This window comes from Molossus molossus, unplaced genomic scaffold (assembly GCF_014108415.1).
Source record: "Molossus molossus isolate mMolMol1 unplaced genomic scaffold, mMolMol1.p scaffold_m16_p_9, whole genome shotgun sequence".
Lineage (NCBI taxonomy): Eukaryota > Metazoa > Chordata > Mammalia > Chiroptera > Molossidae > Molossus > Molossus molossus.
In genome coordinates, this window is record NW_023425403.1 from 6,269,756 (window position 1) to 6,275,755 (window position 6,000).

The following is a 6,000-nucleotide window of genomic DNA, read 5'->3' on the forward strand; positions in this document are numbered from 1 at the left end:
TCGGAAAGAAGGAGACGGAGAGGACCAGAGAGAACATGTGGGGAGGAGGAGGAGAAATAAGATCCACCATCACCACAACAGGCTCAGAAAGAAAGACCTACTACACAAGATGAGCAAGGGAATAAGGAAAGCAATAAGGTAGAAGAAATATTGTCTCTATAATAATGTTTAATTTATGAATATTTTTCAAAAGAACTAAAACTGAGAACATCAAATACATGTTAAGTTCAGGCAAAATGGTAGATATTGAAATCCTCTAAAGCAGCGATTCTCAACCTGTGAGTTGTGACCCCTTTGGGGGTCGAATGACCCTTCCACAGGGGTCGCCTAAGACATAACAGTAGCAAAATTACAGTTATGAAGTAGCCACAAAAATAATTTTATGATTGGGGGTCATCACAACATGAGGAACTGTGTTAAAGGGTTGCAGCATTAGGAAGGTTGAGAACCACTGCTAGATTTGTATTTTAGGGAAATGTTTATAAGGAGCTAGTTGATATATTGATGATCACTAGAATTTCCTAATACATTATAAATTGTTTTAATTTTCAAGGAAAAATGGTAGCTGAATAAAAGTGAAAAAAATAATTTACAAAGTATTAGATAAAAGAAAACGGAATATGACGCAAAAAACTAATCCTAGAAACAGACAAGAAAAGATTTAAAGCTTAAAAAGCAAACATTAAAACAGGGAAAATAAAAAACATGAAATGTGATAGTAAAATAGGCTTAAATACATTTGTAATAAAAGATCTTTTTGGACTAAATCCACCAAACAAAAATTAAACATTCAGATTTTTTTTTGAATCTTGTTATGTGCTTTTTAAAAGCATGTTTATAAACTTTGAAAATAAAAGATAAGCCAATAAAAAAGAATCTCACTGTAGATATACTTTTATCAGACAGTGTAGACTTTAAAGAATAAGCAAAAGTTAATATCCATTTTACAGTTCTGAGTCATATCCAAGAACTGTTGAAGTTAAAGAGATTTAACTGTGCAAGAAATTGTAACAATTCCAAACCTCCACGGAAGAAGTAAACTAATCATAAAATACAGAAAAGCAAAATTTATAGAAGTACAATAGAAACTGGTAAATATATAAACATAAAGATTTTTAACAGATCCACTAAATAGTAAATAAGGAAAAGTAATAATATTATAGGGACATAACAATAAAATTAACCAGATAAATTAAAAGACATACATAGAATTTTCAAGCCAATAATTAAGTCATGTAATTTTTTTTTTCCAGCTCACAGAATGTTTACCAATATGGACCATGTTCATAGCCAAAAAAACAAGTCTCAACTTCAAATTGCAGGAAGATTAGAAACTATTAAAGGACAAGCCTTGGACAAAATGTACCAGGTAAGTAAAATACTAAAATAAGCCCTAGCTGTTTTGGCACAGTGGTTAGAGCACTGGCCCGTGGACCAGAGTCATGGGTTCAATTCTGGCCAAGGTCACACACCTCAACGGGTCGTGCAGGAGGCAACCAATTGATGTGCACGTCTCCTGTCGATGTTTCTCTCTCTCTCTCTTCCTCCCTCCCTCCCTCCCTCCCTCCCTCCCTCCCTCCCTCCCTCCTATTCTATCTGAAGATAAATGAAAAAATACCCTCGGTGAGGATTAAAATAAATAAATAAAATGTGAGAAATGCCTCTGAAAGATGCCTTAGCAGATGAGCGGCGGCAGAGAACACAGGCAGCCACGTCTGCTCTGGCTTGCCCCACTCAGCTTTGGGCAACTGCCTTCCCAAATCATCAAAGAAATTTTAAAAAAAAGAAAAAATGTGGCACTTTGTGAGCTATAATGGACTTCTATCAGTGGTCAACCAGCACCTTTTGAATGCCTTTCTTATATTTTGATATTTCTACGTTTTGTGAAACTTCTCTATTTCCTTGGAGCTCTGAATTTTCCTGACGAGTCTTCCTTAATGAGCCACGTATTTCAGGGAATTTGTTTGAGAGGAGACGGAACGGAAGAGGCGACACTGAGCAGAACCGGTGCTCGTTTTTGGAGAGTCAGGGACATCAAGTGCATGTGTGCAGTTTCCACGGATGCCCACTCCGGTAGGCACAACTGTGACGTCGCCCACAGAACCCCTGGCCCCTGCGTGCCCATCCACGCGGTCTCTCTCTTTGAATGTGGGCGCAAACTAGGATATGGTGGGGTGTCATTCCTTCAATGAGTTGACTGGAGTTCACCGAAATGGTGGTCCTGGCCAGATCAGGTGAGCCCTTACAAGGGAAGGCGTCCTTCCTGAAATAAAAGTGATTCAAAGCGTGAGCCGGCCAGGAAGATGATGGCACGAAACCGGAGGTGGCCTGTGGGAGGAGAAAATGCCCTCTAGCCTAGAGAACAGAGGCCGCCGTCCTATAACCGCAAGGAAATGCACTCTATCAGAGGCACAGGAGTTCCAAAGAGCACCCCACGCCCCAAAAGTAAACACAGCCATGTCGACCCTGGGGTTTCAGTCTGAGAGACCCTGGGAAGGGGATTCAGATAATCCACACCTGGACTTCTGAATGAATACGTCTGCTGTTTGAACACACTAAGTGTGCAACAATAGGACATGAGGACACTCACTGTTTTAGGTGCTCAAAGGCAAAAGTCATGGAATAGTTCACATCAGATCTAAGCCAAGATCACAAATCCTTAATGAAAATGATAAGAAAAATAAAAACAACAATGCCAAAGCAGTAGCTAGTCATAACAAAGAGACACCTGAATGTCAATTAGACATAAGAAAAAGGTGCTCCGTGTCCTTAGTAGTCAGGAAATGATGGTATCAACCTGCAACGTGAGACGACCTCGTATGAACCATAGTGGAAGTGACAGACAATTCCAAGTGTGGGAAAATACCTGCACTAATAATGGGTCTTTCATACACTGCTGGTGGGCATTAGAAGGTTGGCAGTTTCTAACAAGTAAAACATGTCTAACGTATGACTCAAAAATGTCTCTCCCAGGTATGTATGCAAGAGAATTTTGTACATATTTTCACAAAAAGACCAAAAATAATGGTCATAGCAGAGCTATTTATTGTGGCCCCCAAACAGGAAACTACACCAATGACTTTCAGCCCAATGGTAAGTAATGGTGGCTTATTCACACCATTTTTCACAGTGCAGCAAAGATAAAGAATGACTATAATTACACTAAACAATATGAATGACTCTCTAAACTATAATGCTGAGAAAAGGAAGCCTGGAAAAAAGTAAACATCATATGAGCTCATTAATATGAAAACGTGAAAAAGGGACAGTCATACTGTAAGAAGTGGACAGTCGTGACTTCAGGTGGAGTGCCTGCAAACAGGTAGGAATGAGTTTCGGGAATGCTGCTAGTGTTCCGTTGTAAATATTTACTAAGCTCTGTTCATTTATACTGTGTGTACTTCTTTTTGTGCAATTATTTTTATACATTATATTTAAGAAAACAAAATAGTTTAAATTTATTTTGTGCGTCCACATGCCAAGCTATGGCTACTCTATGTAGGTAACATTCCTGACTGTGACCCAAGTTCTGCAAGGTGAATACAGCCTCCTCAGTGAATGAATTAACTGTAGATAAACGAATTGAAGAAACAATTATGTCCAATAACTTTAATAAAAATGAAGGTGGTTAGCATTACTATTTATCACTGTGTACACTATATATTTAAATACATGTGAAGGCTATAAAAGGCTGAAAAATAACCAAGTGTACTTTTAAATTTTTTTAACCTATTACCAAACATCATTTAATGGAAGAATTTATAGTAACCTGTATTTAAAAAGGACATGTCATTTTTAATATGCTTTGCCATAATATAAAACATTTATTATATATATTCCTGGTTCTAAAACCTCTAGATTCTAGACAAAATTGCATCAAGGGTTCTTATTGGAGATAAGTGGTGATCTTATTTATGTCTCTAGAAAAATTTAAAAATATAAAGTAATCAGAAAGGAGGTACTTATGTGCCCATGAGAGTCAAAGTTTTAAATACTGCTTTTATACCTATAAATGGAAATGAAAGAAGGATATTTAAAGAAGAAAGTGAACATTTTTTCACAAGAAAATTAAGAATTTGCTCCAACCTGTGTGGCTCACTGGTTGAGCATCAACCCATACACTAAGAGGTCACCAGTTCAATTTCTGGTCAGGGCACATGCCCAGGTTGTGGGCCCGATCCCCAGTGGGGGCATGTAGGAGGCAGCCAATCGATGTTCTCTCTCATCGATGTTTCTATCTCTCTCTCCCTCTCTATTCTCTCTCTCTCTCTCTAAAAAATCAATGAAGAAAAAAAATAGAATAAAAAAAAGCATTTGCTATTGTTTTCATGGTGTTCACGTTCCCTGCCCTATCAACCCATCCTATTTATAATGGAACTTCTTAATCTGTTGACTTTCTTACCTGTGGTCAACAGAAGAGTTTCACTTACCCCAGAAAATGCCATAGTCTGCATAAGAGATCTTTCTGTGAAACTAAAAATGTATGAAAATTCTTACTAGAGATAAACTGGCCACACAATTATTTCTATTCAATTATAATACCTGTTGGTTTGAGTCCCCTAATGTCTACCAATAGAGACTGTTTTTCATCTCAGTTTCAAAACACTTTTTTTTTATAGCTAACATTATGTTTTACATTTATTTTTCAATAATTTATATATTCATTTTCAAAAACAATATTGATAATGAATTTCTTAAGGGCAAAAATTTTTTCCTCATTCAAGATAATATCTTCCAGGTACAACATATATTTTCTTATAAATATTTTAATACTAATTAATGAAGGTATGGAGTGAACATTCTGCAGCCTAACTGTACAACTGAATTAAATTATAAGTTCCAGAAAGAATAGTTTTTGATAGAACATATACTTCTAAATATTTTTTTCCAGAAAGTATTATTTAAAAAATAATGATAATACATCGTTTCTTTTTTTGCAGCAGTTTTAGTTCCGCAGAAAAATTAGGAAGATGGTACAGAGACCTCCCACGAACTCCTTGACCTCATGCACACACACACACACACACACACACACACCCCTCGCCATCCTGCACCAGAGTGGTCCACATCATTAACTGATGAACCCAGTGACACAGTCATCACCCAAGTCTAAAGTTGACATTAGATGTTGTGCATTCCATGCGTTTTAAAAACATGCATAATGGTATGTACTTACCAATACAGGCTACTACAGAATACTTTCACTGCACCCCTAGACTCTGTGCTCTTCCTCTTCACCTTGTCCTCCCAGCCCCGGCCACCACAGGTCTTTCCCAGTCTCCACAGTCTGTCTCTTCCGGAGACTCACAGAGTTGGAATCACAGTGCGTAGCCTTTGCAGACTGGCTTCTTCACGTAATCATCTGCATCTAAGTTTCCTTCATGTCACTTCATGGCTTGAGACTTCTTTTTTTCCTATTTATTTATTTATTTATTTATAGCTTTGAATAATACTGCATTGTCTGAAAGTAGCACAATTTATTCATCCATTCACCTACAAAAGAACATATTGGTTGCTTCCATGTTTTGGCAATAATGGTGTTATAAATATTTATGTTCAGGTGTTTGTATGGGAATACGTGTTCACCTCCTGTGGGTAAATACTAAGGAATGTGATTGTTGAAATGCCAGGTTCACTTGTGTTATTTTCTTTTTAAGCAGCACATTTGCCAATGACCCTAATTTCAAAAAATAGCTTAATTCATTATAAAAATTTTAATGTTACATTTTTATTGATAAAAGGGCCAAAGAAATAAGCATAAATACTGTGAGAATAACACAGTTTTCAAAATATTTAAACTGCAAATTATCAGCCCCACAGATCCACAGGAATCTACAAATTCAAGGCAGTTACCCAATTCTTTAGAGTAGAGGTGACCACGGACATTCTATTGCATTAACAGTTTGATTTTCTGCAAGTAGAGAATGATGAAGACTATTATTAATATTATGTTGAAATAAAATAATTGCAATGAATATTAAAAAGTTCATGTGTATTTTA